This window comes from Tiliqua scincoides, chromosome 3, assembly GCF_035046505.1.
Source record: "Tiliqua scincoides isolate rTilSci1 chromosome 3, rTilSci1.hap2, whole genome shotgun sequence".
NCBI lineage: Eukaryota > Metazoa > Chordata > Lepidosauria > Squamata > Scincidae > Tiliqua > Tiliqua scincoides.
In genome coordinates, this window is record NC_089823.1 from 235,822,919 (window position 1) to 235,836,826 (window position 13,908).

Here is a 13,908-nt window from a genome sequence, read left to right on the forward strand (position 1 = left end):
CTGCCTGGAATCCAGAAAGGACTACCGTGGGAATACGCCCAATCCATATCGTGTAAATGTTTCCATACTGCTTCGCTAGCTGCATTTGGACCAAAGCAGAGAAAAAAGATTCATATTCAAACAAGCAAGATGATTTCAAGAACATCAGCCCTCCTTATCTGCGCAGCTTCTGGCCATTACTGGCTGTTCCTCTCTTCTATGCTCATTCTTCACTTGGATTTTCCCTTCCTTCTCCAATTCCAAGGACATTCCTCTTCCTTTTATTGGCTCCCTTCTTTTATCCTGCCCTGTCTACTAAACCTACCTTGCCCTTCCAAAGATCAGAACAGTGCAGCCAATCACTCCCAGAGGCCCTTCACAGTTTCAGCTCTTTGGTGACCAGCAGGCAAACAAATTAGAGCCCAATCCTATGCATATCACTCAGAAGTAAGTCCCATTAGAGTCAATGGGGCTGACTCCCAGGAAAGAGTGGATAGGATTGCAGTCTCAATCATTAGGCTAAATTCATTCCTCTTCAATTGATTGCCCCCAAATAACTTATCACAAAGATCCTCTAAATCAGGGGTCTCCAAACTTTTTGACCAGAGGGCTGCATCAAATATCTGGCGTGGTGTTGAGGACCAGAAAAAAAATTTATATATAAAATTTAAATAAATAAATTAGAGATGGAACTTAGATGAGTAAATAAATGAATGAATGGGCTCATTCATTCAACCTCTCTGGCCCTTAGAACACCCTCCAGACACAACCAGAATACAGCTTGGTCATGTACAGTTGAGTGGGCCAGAGGCTTTCAGGGGACAAGAGGCTGGCTGCGGGCCAGATAGAAGCTTGTTGCAGGCCGCATCTGGCCCCTGGGCTGGGGCTTGGAGACCCCTGCTCTAAATCAGTGGTTCTCACACATTTAGCACCAGAAGCCACTTTTTAGAATCTGTCGGAACCCACCAGAAATGATGTCATGACTGGAAGTGACATCATCAAGCAGGAAAATTTTTCACAATTCTAGGCTGCAATCCCACCCACACTTACCCAGGAGGATGTCCTATTTAATATCATTTGTAGTAGAGCAGAAGCACTGGGCTTTGAAATGCTTTAGCATATTTGGCAATCTAGCAGACACATCTGCTTCTGTGCAGAGTAAACTCTGCTGGCCTTGATACTATCTGAGTGTCAAAGCCCAGTGCTGTAAACAACAAGATAAAATAGGAAGCGGTCAGACCTAGAAATGTGTTGTTGCCAGCTAGCGTTATCTTTAACCTTTAATAACCCTCAGTATTGCACTGTATTGCTTCATGAGCCAGAGAGTCAATAAAAAGGCTTGGAGGAGGCTGGGCAAAGAGCTTTTTCCAGCTTCCGGCCTCTTCCCTGCATCTATCCTTTGAAATCTGTCTGCCGTCTCTTCCTTGTTTGCTTCTGCTCCTTGCGCCACATCAAGCAACAAGGCTGTAAGCCTTGTGTGCTTCCCAAAGTCATTGCAACAATCATTGTTAAAACAATATACATAGGAGCTTGTTAGAAGTACAGGTCTGTAACATTTCCCCAAATGCAGTCACATACCGTGGTACATGGTAGCATCTAGTCTAATATATTAAAAATAAAATATTGAAATGAATGGGGACCCACCTGAAATTGGCTTGCGACCCACCTAGTGGGTCCCGACCCACAGTTTGAAGAACACTGCTCTAAATGCATACTCCTCCAACTAATTCCCCCCTCCAATAAATTTACTGTTCCTGATTTTCTCCAATTATTTTCATTTCTGAACTGAAATTGGGTTGGTGGAACAAGGGGTAGGCCCCTTGTCCACAATGGCACAAGCAGGGATGTGCTGGAACCACAGTGCCAAGTCTCAAGTCAAGTCCTGAGTCTCCGCCCACTTGACTCGAGTCGCCCACGCGTCATGACTTGTCCAAAGCCAACTTTTGAGTAATTTTGACTCAAGTCCAAGTCTTTTTGGAAAAATGGAAAAAAATACACAAAAAAGCAAGCCTTGACTCAAGTTTGAGTCATTTTATTTTTAGAGTAAAACCTCAAGTTTTGGTCATGTGTGACTCAAGTCCTTATGTGTCATGAAAAGCGTCTCTCTCTCTCTCTCTCTCTCTCTTTCTGAGTGTGTGTGTTCGTGCGTGTTGTCGATAGACATGTTACAAAACAATTCCCATTCAAATAATGTAGCAGTGTCCTCAATGATAATAAGCCATCGCAAGCAATTTTTACATCTGTGTATCAGTTAGTAAACCAAGTTTTGCTCTCTTGAATGTTATCAAGCCATCATTTCTCTGGTCTTCCTCTTGGTATTTTTCCAGCACTTTTGCCATTATCGGCTTGCTTGACAAGACAAGAGTTGTTCATATGCAGTCAAGGCAAAAGCAGCCCAAGCTGTTTTTTAAAACCTGCACTTAAGAGGTTTTCTCATCTGCTTGGAACCAGACATCTTCATTTCTTCGTTGTTGACGCCACCAACTTTCATTATTTTGCGTAGACAGCGGGTGGCAAAAAAGTCTATTTTCTGTTGTCCATATTTCTTTAGAGTCCTGGTCTCACAGCCATATAGTACAGTGGGAACGATTTTGGGATTAAATCTTTAATTTTTGTGGTTCTTCAAAGATGCTTATTATTCCTCACTGATTTCTTTAATTTGCATATGTAGCTGTTGCTAGGCCAGTTCTTCTGATTACTTCTGGGCTACAAGATGTATGTTTCCTAAGTAGATAAAACTATCTACTTCTGTAACTGGTTCTTCACCAATTGTATTTTGACTACTGATGTCAGGTAATTTTTTGTTGGATTTTTTAAATGCCATAGGGCGCAATCCAAAGCTGCGCTGGAGCAGACAAGCCAGGAGGCTTGCGCTGCATCCAACGCAGGTTCGTTGGATGCAGTTGGGGAGGAGAGGGGGGTGTTATTGCAGGTAGGCTACAAAGGTATTGCTTTTTGGGGGGAGAGGGGGCTGTTATTGCAGGTAGGCTACAAAGAAAATTCACTTGGTGGAACAGGGCTGGCTTCCCTTATTTAATTATTTGTTTTACTTTACTTTAATTATTTTAATTATTTATTTTAATTTGCTTTATGATGACACTTCTGGTGGGTCCTGGTCAGATTGTCATTCTAAAAAGTGGGTTCCAGTGCTAAAAGTTTGAGAACTGCTCCAATAAGTTGTTACTGAGTGGACACCCTGCACGAGAGGTGACACCACTAGTGACCAAAATCACCAAAATCACAATTTGTAAAATTAATACCATCATGTTATGTATCAATCAATGTGTAATTTCATGCAGAATGCAATGAAAAAACTGCATTGAAACATCTTTATTCTATCAAAAGGTACAGCAAAAGAACCAGTGGGGGCGGGGCAATGGTAGATCACCACACCCACCACCTGGGGTGTTGCCCCGCCCACAGCATAGGGGTGATGCGCTGGCCTCCTGCACCGGGTGATGCGAACCCCAGTGATGCCACTGCAGTAGCCCAGTCCTATCAAGGACTTGGGAGTTGCCGTGAAAAGAATTCTATTTCATCACAGGACAACAACCAGATAGGGGACGTAATCCTCTTTGTCAAGAACACCTGGTGCTGCCTGTCCTTGTCGGCATTGTTGGCACACACCTCCTCTCTTGCCCCACCCTGACGCTGCTCTGATTTGGCCAGAATGCAGCATCTGCCAGGTCAATAATGCTACAGCTACCCTCCTGGGTGCCCACCATTGTGTGCTGGCCTCAGCACACTCCTCTTTCAGTCCCTGCATTAAGTCGAAACTGTTTCAGTTTTGCAGTGACAAAATCACCTCATGGCTGCCAGAAAAGCGTTCCAAGTTCCGAATGTGACAACTGAGAAGACCCTGTTCCTGTCCCCTGGTTGCCACTTCCCACCTCAGCAGGCAGACAGGAAAAGGCATCTCAAGAACACCTCTGTAACCAGGCAGATTCTCATGGGAAAAAATGCACCTGACATGCGTATTAGAACTTGCCTCCCGGAAAAGATGAACATTTTACAACATGCATGATGTGCGTCAGGGCAAACCTGAGAAGCCAACATCCCTATTTCCTGCCCAGGGATAGGGCCTTTGTCAAAGGTCAAACACATATGGAGCTTTCTCAAAAACATTTCATCCAGCACTTCAAAATGGGACTGCACTGTTCAGCAATCCTGCTGGAAGTGAACCAAAACCCAGTTCTGAATTTCATGGAAACAGAGAACCAAAGAGCTGTAGCAATGAGGAGAACAGAAGGAAAAGGGTCTAAGCTGGGCTGATCAAAGTAGAACTCCACAGCTAAGAGAATGAGATGCTGGTGGTGGCAGAAGGCACCTGCATTTGAATGGCCTCCAAAACAAAGAAGCCACTTTTTCAAATCTGTAATCACTCCAACACAAAGCAGTGAATCGCTAAAACCTCCGTATTCTTCTCCAGAAGAAGTGCTGGACATCGCTCAGTGGTAGATCACATGCTTTGCATGCAGAACTATGGCATCCAGGACTGACTATGGAAACAAGCAGTATCACGACGGCTTTAGCAATCCTTTGGATCACGCATCTCTGTGCCCCTTGGGTGGCTCTAGTTAAACAGGCATGGATCCAGAGGTCAACACAGGTTTTGACTAAACAGCCGTGTCACTTAGAAGCACTTGAGGGCAGCCTAGAAGCCCATCCAAACTTGTTCTCTGCACTGTTGCACAGCCCCTGAGCCCCAGTTGTCTCACCTTCACTTGCTAATGATCTGTCAGTGACAAAAAACCAACATTGGCTCCCTTGTCCACAGATCTCCACCTTCCCCTTCAGTGCAAAGTACCAGGTTCATGTTTGGATTTGCATTTTGATGTTTCTGTGAAGGGACACCGCTTCTTCTGGAAGGCTTATCAGAGTTCTTCATAAAGAGAGTGATCCCTTGAGTAGACAAGGGGTGAACATTCTGCACTTGAATGTGCCCAAAGTGTGCTCTGCTCAGGTGCAGAATGCACATTTTTAGTTATTACCTTTATCTTGCACCTGTCTTCAACCATGGAACTCAGCATACATGGAATTCCCAGGTCCAATACTGAGCAGACCTAGGTCAGCCTGGCTTCAGCGAAGCTGCCTCTCTCATGTGCACTCAGACCATATGGTACCCATAGATGACCACTCACAGAATGTAAGTGGCAGGGAAACCACCTGTTCTTATGCTTTACCAGGACTCTCCCCTCTTTCTCTTACTCAACTGACACATACCTTTGCAAAAGTATCAGCAGAAAACTTGAACCCAAACCGCAACACACTTCCAATGAGGGGAAGTCGGAGAGGGCCAGGAGGGTACAGTCTGGATTCCCAGAGTTGTTTCAGGAAGTGCAGAATCAGCCACGGAATCGTAATGATCAATAATACCAATTCCCACCAGATTGCCATGGCTCTTCTCTCTCTCTCTGCCTTCCTTTATCTGCACAGCTGGGCAGGCTGAATTCTCTTTCTGAAGCAGCTTCTCGTTTCGTCAGAGGTATTGCTACCACTCCCTGTTTTCTTTTACTGACTCCTTATATAGTTCACTGCTTATAATAAAGTATACAATAGATCTTATCTGACATCATAACCGGCTGATCTAGGAATGTGTTTGTTCTAGTATGTATTATACTTGTGTATGTCATCTTCATTGTTGGCAAACTTCAGTCTCGATAGACTATGGTATCGCACTCTGAATGGTGGTTCTGGAACAGCGTCTAGTGTGGCTGAAAAGGCCAATTCGGGAGTGACAATACCTTCCACAACGGGAGCAAGTGCAGTCTGTCCCTGGTCTGTCTCCCTGGCTATGGGCCTTCCTTCTTTGCCTCTTTGCCTCAGACTGTTGGCCAAGTGTCTCTTCAAACTGGGGAAGGCCATGTTGCACAGCCTGCCTCCATGCGGGCCGCTCAGAGGCCAGGGTTTCCCACCTGTTGAGGTCCACTCCTAAGGCCTTCAGATCCCTCTTGCAGATGTCCTTGTATCGCAGCTGTGGTCTACCTGTAGGGCGCTTTCCTTGCACGAGTTCTCCATAGAGGAGATCCTTTGGGCTCCGGCCATCATCCATTCTCATGACATGACCGAGCCAACGCAGGTGTCTCTGTTTCAGCAGTGAATACATACTAGAGATTCCAGCTCGTTCCAGGACTGTGTTGTTTGGAACTTTGTCCTGCCAGGTGATGCCGAGGATGCATCGGAGGCAGCGCATGTGCAAAGCATTCAGTTTCCTCTCCTGTTGTGAGCAAATAGTCCATGACTCGCTGCAGTACAGAAATGTACTCAGGATGCAAGCTCTGTAGACCTGGATCTTGGTATGTTCTGTCAGCTTCTTGTTGGACCAGACTCTCTTTGTGAGTCTGGAAAATGTGGTAGCTGCTTTACCGATGCGTTTGTTTAGCTCGGTATCGAGAGAAAGAGTGTCTGAGATAGTTGAGCCAAGGTACACAAAGTCATGGACAACCTCCAGTTCATGCGCAGAGATTGTAATGCAGGGGGGTGAGTCCACATCCTGTGTTTTCTTCGTACGTAGGGCTAATACTGTCATTATACGTAGGGCTAATACTGATGTGATGACATCGCACTGATGATGTGATGACATCGTACTGTCATCGTACGTAGGGCTAATACTGGTATGTGATATTGTAAGAATTGAGAGGGTTTAAAATCCAAGGCATAAGACAATCCTGGACTAGCACAGACTTCTTTAAGTGCCATATATATTCTAACATATTACTTATGTGTTCACAAAATGATCTGGAGCTGAGGGTAAGCAGTGAGGTGGCCAAGCTGGTAGAGGACACCAAACTCTTCAGAGTGGTAAAAACCAAAAGGACTCTCCATACTGATGAATGGGCTAGCAAATGGAAAATGTGGCTCACTGTCAATAAGTGGAGAGTAATGCACACTGGGGCCAAAAAATTCCAACTTTGCATACACACTGATATGGTCTGAGCTGTTGGTGACAGATCAGGAAAGAAATCGTGGTGTTGTAGTGGATTGCTCAGTGAGACAGCTGTCCCAGTGTACAACAGCAGTGACAAAGCAATTTCCATGTTAGGAGTCAATGAGATTGAGAGATTGAAAAGAAGACTGTATTGCCCCTATACAGAAGCCGGTACTATCATCAGGCCAACTAGGAAGCTGCCTAGGGCACAAACCTCAGGGGTGAACTTTGAGGGATGCAGTTTTATACAGATTAGTTCTTTTAACCCAGGTTAAAAAAGCAACAGATAATTTATACTATTTTATTTTAATATAAATGCAACACAGTGCTATGGAATATAATTAATTAGAAAGCCATGAAAAACTTCTATACGCTGTTTTTCATGTTACTGGATATGTTATGTCATGTCGTCACTGAGTGAGTAACAGGGTGTTGGTATAATTTGGGGGTATTCTTGTTGTACAGTATCTTGTAAATTTCTGATCCTGTTCTACTTTTGAACTTGGTAGGCTGTGATGCTGTGTTGCCTGGAAGCAAGAACTTTCTTCAATTTGATTCAACAGATCTATAATTATTTCTCTTCATCAACTCAGAGCACAATCCTAGTCAGATCTACTCAGAAGTAAGCTCTATTTTGTTCAATGGGGCTTACTCTCAGGAAAATGAAGTTAGGATTGCAGCCTCAGTGTTGGCAAATCCTAACTAACCATATGTTAGACTTGGGCATAACCGTTAAGCCATTGAGACCCAATCCTATCCAACTTTCCAGCACTGATGCAACTGTGCCAGTGGGGTGTGTGCTGCATCCTGGGGCAGTGGGGGCAGTCACAGAGGCATCCTCAAGGCTGCATTGCTGGAAAGTTGGAAATGGTTGGGCCCTCAATGGAACAAGATGGGTAATCTGGATCGATGTATTGAAAGCACAGAGATAGCATCCTGGTAATATCTATGATGCTTTGATAGAGATCTTTGATGACATGAACCTTTTAGATTCATCATTCATCTGAGGGTCCTTCTCATTCTTCCAGTGTCAGTGGCAAGGGGTGAACGCAGTTCCTCAAAGCTCAAACTTGGCTTCTGTATCAGTGGAACATGCCAAAGCCTCAGCACTTGACCTGAAGGAATCAGGAATGTTTTGTGCAGCTGGGCCAAAAGTAGCCACAGCAGTTCAACGGCAGCCCATCCAGTGAGTCTGTGTGGCGGATGGGTGGTCGGGTGGGAGGCAAGCAGGGGGTGGGTAGAACTGGGCAGGGAGGGGGAGGAATGAGGAGGAGAACAGGGGAGGGCTGGATCAAGACTGGGAGTGGAGCAGTATCAGTGGCAGTGGCACCACCGCTATGCTATCCCCTTCACAGCTTTGATCCCCAGGCCCAGGTCCTCTTGGACTTGCACCAGCTATACAGCTGATGCAGGTCTGAGTCGATCCAACTGGACTGTGAGATCTTACCCCGGGCAAGGGAGCAAATATTCCCTTACCGTGAGGAGGTCTTCGCAGCTCAAAACACCCCTGCAAAATGCAGTGAGCCCCCCATTGAGAGTTAGTAGGATGGGGCTACAAGACGGAGTTCCTTTCCAAATCAGTTCTGCATATGTGGGTTCTTGTTCCACCCCCACAAGTAAACTAATGCACATAAGCGGCAGACCAAGGTATTAATTAATTGAATATTAATGCATGCAAGGTATTAATTTCATTGGGCACAAGTATATGAAACTGAGATAAGCTGCCATTTACCAACCATTGTAAGAGTTACTTAGGATGAGCTCTGATGACACTCCCAGGGCAATTATTGCTCACACACAGCAGTGGCATCAGGGCAAGGCAGGCCACGCCCTGGTGAAGTGTCCCTGTGCAGATCAGTCTGCAGTTACTGTTCCTTTTCAGGGTAAAGGAATTTCTCCACACCTTTGGAAGTGGCTGTGATTAAGCAGTTAATAAAGACATCCACACTGGATGCACTGACTGGGCACATTTCAAACTAGAGTTTAAATTCACCTTTTGCCTTTGAAATTGGGAAGACTTTGCAAAGGTAGCAGAAGGTCAACTGCAAGTAGCCTTTGATTATGCAGATTACTTTTAACCTCATCATTCCCATTCCTGGGCTGGTTTGGGAACTGAAGCTGCCTTGCTGGGTTGGGAGAAGGACAGAGGAGTCTGACTTGCAAATTCTCCTGGAATTCTGCAACCGTTGCTACCAACTCTGCTGAATGGGGACCCTTCACTCAACTAGAGAACCCTGTTTCTGTGTAAGATGTCACTGGTTAGGGTGGCTGGGATGCGGATCTTCACCCCTCCCTTTGCCACCAGCACCTCCACAGCAGCAACTTGGCTGAGATGTGGGTTGGAGCAAGGAGATTCCCTGGTGCAGAGAGTCTAGTCCCGGTAAAACAATAGCCACATGGCATCCTCCTTGCCAGTGGAGAAGTCCACACACTGACCTTGCCTGTGGGAAGATCCAGGGCCTGACCTATTTCCTGATTTCCTTTTTATTAAATTATTAATTTATTAGTTTATTAATTTATTACAGTTACAGGTGAGGAAATTAGGTTAGACATGGGGATATTTCCTGATTTCCTGCTTCTGATCAGCAGTAAGATCTGAAGCTAGGAACTATCATGAAATTGGCAGAACAATGTGAATGTGGCTGTGTTCATTACAGTCCTGAACAAAGCTTATCTGTCCATTGCTGATTGTCCCTCCAGCATCCACTGGAGGTGAATGGGGAAAATACAACCATGTGAATGGTTTTCTGGGCAGGAACCATTGTCTAGGCCAGGGGTAGGCAACCTATGGCCCAGGAGCTTGAGGCGGTCCACTGCCATCCTCCTCCTTGCAGTGTCCAATTGTAGCAGAGCAATGGGTAACATTTTTCCCTAGGACGTGGTTGAGGGCAGTGGTACTGAGACTCCACAAGGCTGGGCAGGTGGCTCTGCCATTGGCTATTCAGCACGGGGCACACTGGGTGCAAGGCTTCACTGCCTGTGCCAGCAATGGAGTACAATGGGATTGCCATGCTGGGCAACAAGTCAGCCGCAGCAGGGAGTGTGGGCTGGGGGGAGTGCCGGTGGCCTCACAGACGTTCTGGAATGGTTGGTCATGTATGTGACAAGCCGTATATGATGAGCAATGTATAAATCTTGGGATTTGTGTGGCTCTTGTGCCAGGGTGCCCACAGTTTCTCCCTTTGGCTCCATCGCCAGCGTGGAGTGGGAAGATCAGGTCTACATACACCTCATCCCCTTCTTCATGGCCACATCAGGCTAGGTTGCTGCCTGCTGCTCAAGCTTCATGTGCTCACCATCACTGTTCCCCCTAATGTGCATGGCCAAGTGGCTGCACACCTCCAAGCCGGCAAGGCAAGGAGGAAAACCCTAAGCCACACCAGGGCACAGCAGCCAGCCTTAAGCTGTCAGAACATCCAGGGTGCATAATGTTTCTTCAGTAAGATACTGCTAGTGGAGCAACCCTGAAGGGGCAACATCAGAGAGAGGGTCACTTTGCGTTAGGGTGGGGCTTTTAGAATATTTATCCTGCAAGCTATTTTGCATCCACCTGAAGTTACTGCCTGAAGTCATCTGGGTTGTGGACAACATGCAACTGAAACCATCAACTCTCTTTCCCCTTTTCATCCAAGCCAAGTAAGAGCAAGGAGATCCTGAACTTGGAGTTAGTAGTGGACTGGATGTAGATGTGGGTCTTGCTGGAGTTGATGCAACTTCGTCTGTCCAGTGGGGGCAGGATGCTGTCCAGAAGGTGTCAAGCTATGGCCCAGTGACCCTGACCTTTCTACTTGTTCTCTCTGTGATCCTTGTGGGGTGCGGCCCTAACCCTTTATCCTTCCTTTCTCCTCTGAGCACTTCCTCTTGTCCTCTGACCACCGACCTGTTAAGATGGGCACACCAGGACTCTGATGCCCAGTCCATCTTGAGCACAAGGCATGCAGGGCGAGGCAGCTCCAGGGCTTTGCTATCTCTAAGTGTCAGCTGAACCTCTGATCCTAATCAGATGCTGTAAATATACACTCAATGGAACTGTAAGTAAATAACTTCTTTTTTGCAACTTTAACAAGCCATTGCCTCTTTGTCTTTTGTAAATTGATTAGCAGTCAGCCGGGTGAGGGAGGTTCCCTGGGGTGACACCCAAAAAGGGGGTCCGCTGCTTAAGCTACTCTGCTTCCCCCCCCAAAGAGGAAACTATTTTTAATTTCCTCCAACAGGTCTATACCCTGAAGTATCATCCTGACAGAGCAGAGCTACACCCACAACATCCAGGGTGTGGAATGCTGCCATGTGGGTGTGTGTATGAATCATTTGACCTCAGCCTACAACCAGGTCTGAATGGAGGAGTCACAGTCCTCTTTACAAATTGGAATGGCATCTTAGGAGGCCTTCTTGATCTAGGAAGCTTCCTAGATGCCTATGAAATGCCTATGGGCACAGGCCTATCCAACTTTCCTGCGCCAATGCAGTGTGCAAATGGGGCGTGTGCTGCATCCTGGAGGGGGGGCAGTTGCAGAGGCCTCCTCAAGGTAAGGGAATAAATGTTCCCTTACTTGGGGTATTCATTGTGGCTGCATCGACATGAGAGTGTTGTATAGGGTTCGGTCCTAAGTCTTTCAGTATCATTTTGAATACTATTGTGCCTTGTGGGACTAGCGTTCTTTAAATCCATAAACATAAATACATAAGACTAGCAATCAAAGCATTAGGGAAAATATAGTGTGATCCTTTCTTTGTAACCATGCTGATTTTATATCCCGAGGCCCAGATCCTAACCAACTTTCCAGCACTTGCATAGCTGTGACAGGGGGGCATGTGCTGCATTCTGCTCTTGGGCTGCACTCACTGAGGCCTCCTCAAAGTAAGGGGACATCTGTTCCCTTATGCAGCAACTGTTACCCTGCACATCCCTGATCTTGTCTGATCTTGGAAGCTAAGGAGGGTCAGGCCTGGTTAGTTCTTGGATGGGAGACCGCCTGGGAATACCAGGTGCTGTAGGCTTATACCATAGTCTTTCGAGACTGAAGGTTGCCAACCATGTCTGTTCCCTTACCTTGGAACTGCATTGCCCTTACATTGGTGCTGGAAAGTGGGTTAGGATTGCACCCCAAATCTCCTATCCCAGAAGTATAACCTTCCTCTTGAAACTAGAGGCATGGTAGGGGGGCAGATGGTGGTGGCTGTGGGGTCAGAGCCCATCCCCAAAGGGTGCCACCCAGAAAATTGAAAGGAGGGATGGAGGGAGCAGTGGTTATGGAGGTGGGAATTACTGTTGGGCCACTTGGGTGGTGAAAGGGGGCCTTGGCCCACCAGCCCACATGCCTTTCTCAGTGTCCCATCTAGTGGCTAAGTGTGCATATGACATGCAAGGTGGAACAACCTGGCTGGTACTCAAGGGCTGCCTTTCCTTTTCCTCTGCAGGAGATGGTGTGTATTTGTGGGATCAGTTGGCATAGATGGGACTCTTCTTCTTTTGCAACAGCCTCCTTAGGGCGTTCACCTTTGAGCTGCCAGAGGGAGGGAAAGAATTCAACACACAGCCCATCATGGGACTGACAACATATAACAACATTCTTATGTACTCTGTGCCCTTCCCAGGTGTGGGGCCTCATGAACCATCTAGAGCCTGCCTCCTGACTGTCAATCCCCCCCACCAGTCCTTCCTCCATTATCTCACGTTCTACGTTGAGCTGCTAAGATTCACGCCATCCAGAACTTCTCCACTCTTTCAAACTTCAGGCAGATCTTGAAGGATCTTGAAGGACAAAAGCAGGATTCTTCCTTGCTGGCTACTTATGCAAATAGGGGATCTGTACTTCAATGTATAAAACTAATTCTATACCTTTCAAAGTCAAAAAAAAGAACCTTTGTGCTGAATACACACTTGGGAAACATCATACAGTTTCTCAATTTAAAGCAGATTGTGAATTCTCTCTTAAACGGCTGCAGAAAAGCTAAAAGTTACAGGTTTGGAGGATCAGTGGTGGAATTTCTTGGGGAGCAACCTGGAATGATGATCAACAAACTGAGGGAGTTGCTTGGCTCACAGCAGGTGGAAACTTCTAAACCCGGCCTGCTTCCCCCACCCCTGAGGAAATGCAGATAAAAAGGGCTGCTTGCTGTATTCAAGGAGCTGTGCAGCAAAATCAGGGACGCATGCCAGACTTCTCCCTTTCCCTTCATCTTGGCACCCAGAGGGAAAGGGACAATGATCCCGTGACGAAACAGCCCCGGCGTTGGCAGAGCTGCCCGTCTGGCACAAGGGGGTGGGAGGACTGACCTCCTGGTGTGGAGCCTTCTGGCAAAGCAGCGGACACAGCGAACGTGAGAGGCCGCTCGCAGCCTCCTCTCCTCCGCCCCTTTCCGAGAAGCAGGCTCTGCGTGGGGAGGAAGAGGAAGGCAAGGGGGAGGCGGGTGTGGTTCGGCTTGCCTAGGCCCACCCCGGACCAGACCAGCACTAGTCAGACTCCAGCAAGGCAGCGGAAAGGGACGTTCACCTGCTGCTGCCTCCTCGCAAGCCGCCTGTCCCGACTCCACACACTGCGGGAGGCGCCTCACGAAGGAATTCCTCCCGGAGGAGCAAGGACATGGGCAGCCCCTCTGCTCAAGGCCGGGCCCCTCCCGCCTTCTGAGGGGGCGCGGCAGGCACGCGAGGGGAGCTCGGAGACTCCTGCCTTCTGCACGGAGGGCTGCAGGAAAGGCCCGGCGCTGCGCCAGCCTCGCGCACACGGGCGGCGCCACTGGCCCTTCAGAAGGAGGCGCAGGCGCAGTGGAGGTTCCTGTCGCGCGCGCGGCTCTCTCGCGAAGCCGGCAGGCGGTGCACCCCCGCACACGCGCCCTCCTCCTGCCTCAGGAGCCTCCACGCTCAGAGCTGCGCGCTCCGGAGTCGCCTCTCCCGGCGCTGCTGCTCCTGGGCGCGAGGAGGGTGGCCGGTGGGTGGCCCCACGGGCGGGCGGGCGGGCAGGAAGTGGGGCTGGGGTCTGGCAAACGTTCCCTTACCTTGA

At 47.8% G+C, this 13,908-nt stretch overlaps 1 long non-coding RNA gene across 1 annotated transcript; it reads right to left on the bottom strand.

The window, feature by feature from the left end:
* Positions 1 to 4: 4 nt before the first annotated feature.
* On the bottom strand, positions 5 to 13,650 carry LOC136644965 (uncharacterized). Its single transcript, XR_010794118.1, has 3 exons — positions 13,402 to 13,650; positions 12,285 to 12,411; positions 5 to 79 (listed from the first exon to the last, which is right to left on the bottom strand). It is a non-coding gene; the product is annotated as an uncharacterized lncRNA (long non-coding RNA).
* Positions 13,651 to 13,908: the final 258 nt, after the last annotated feature.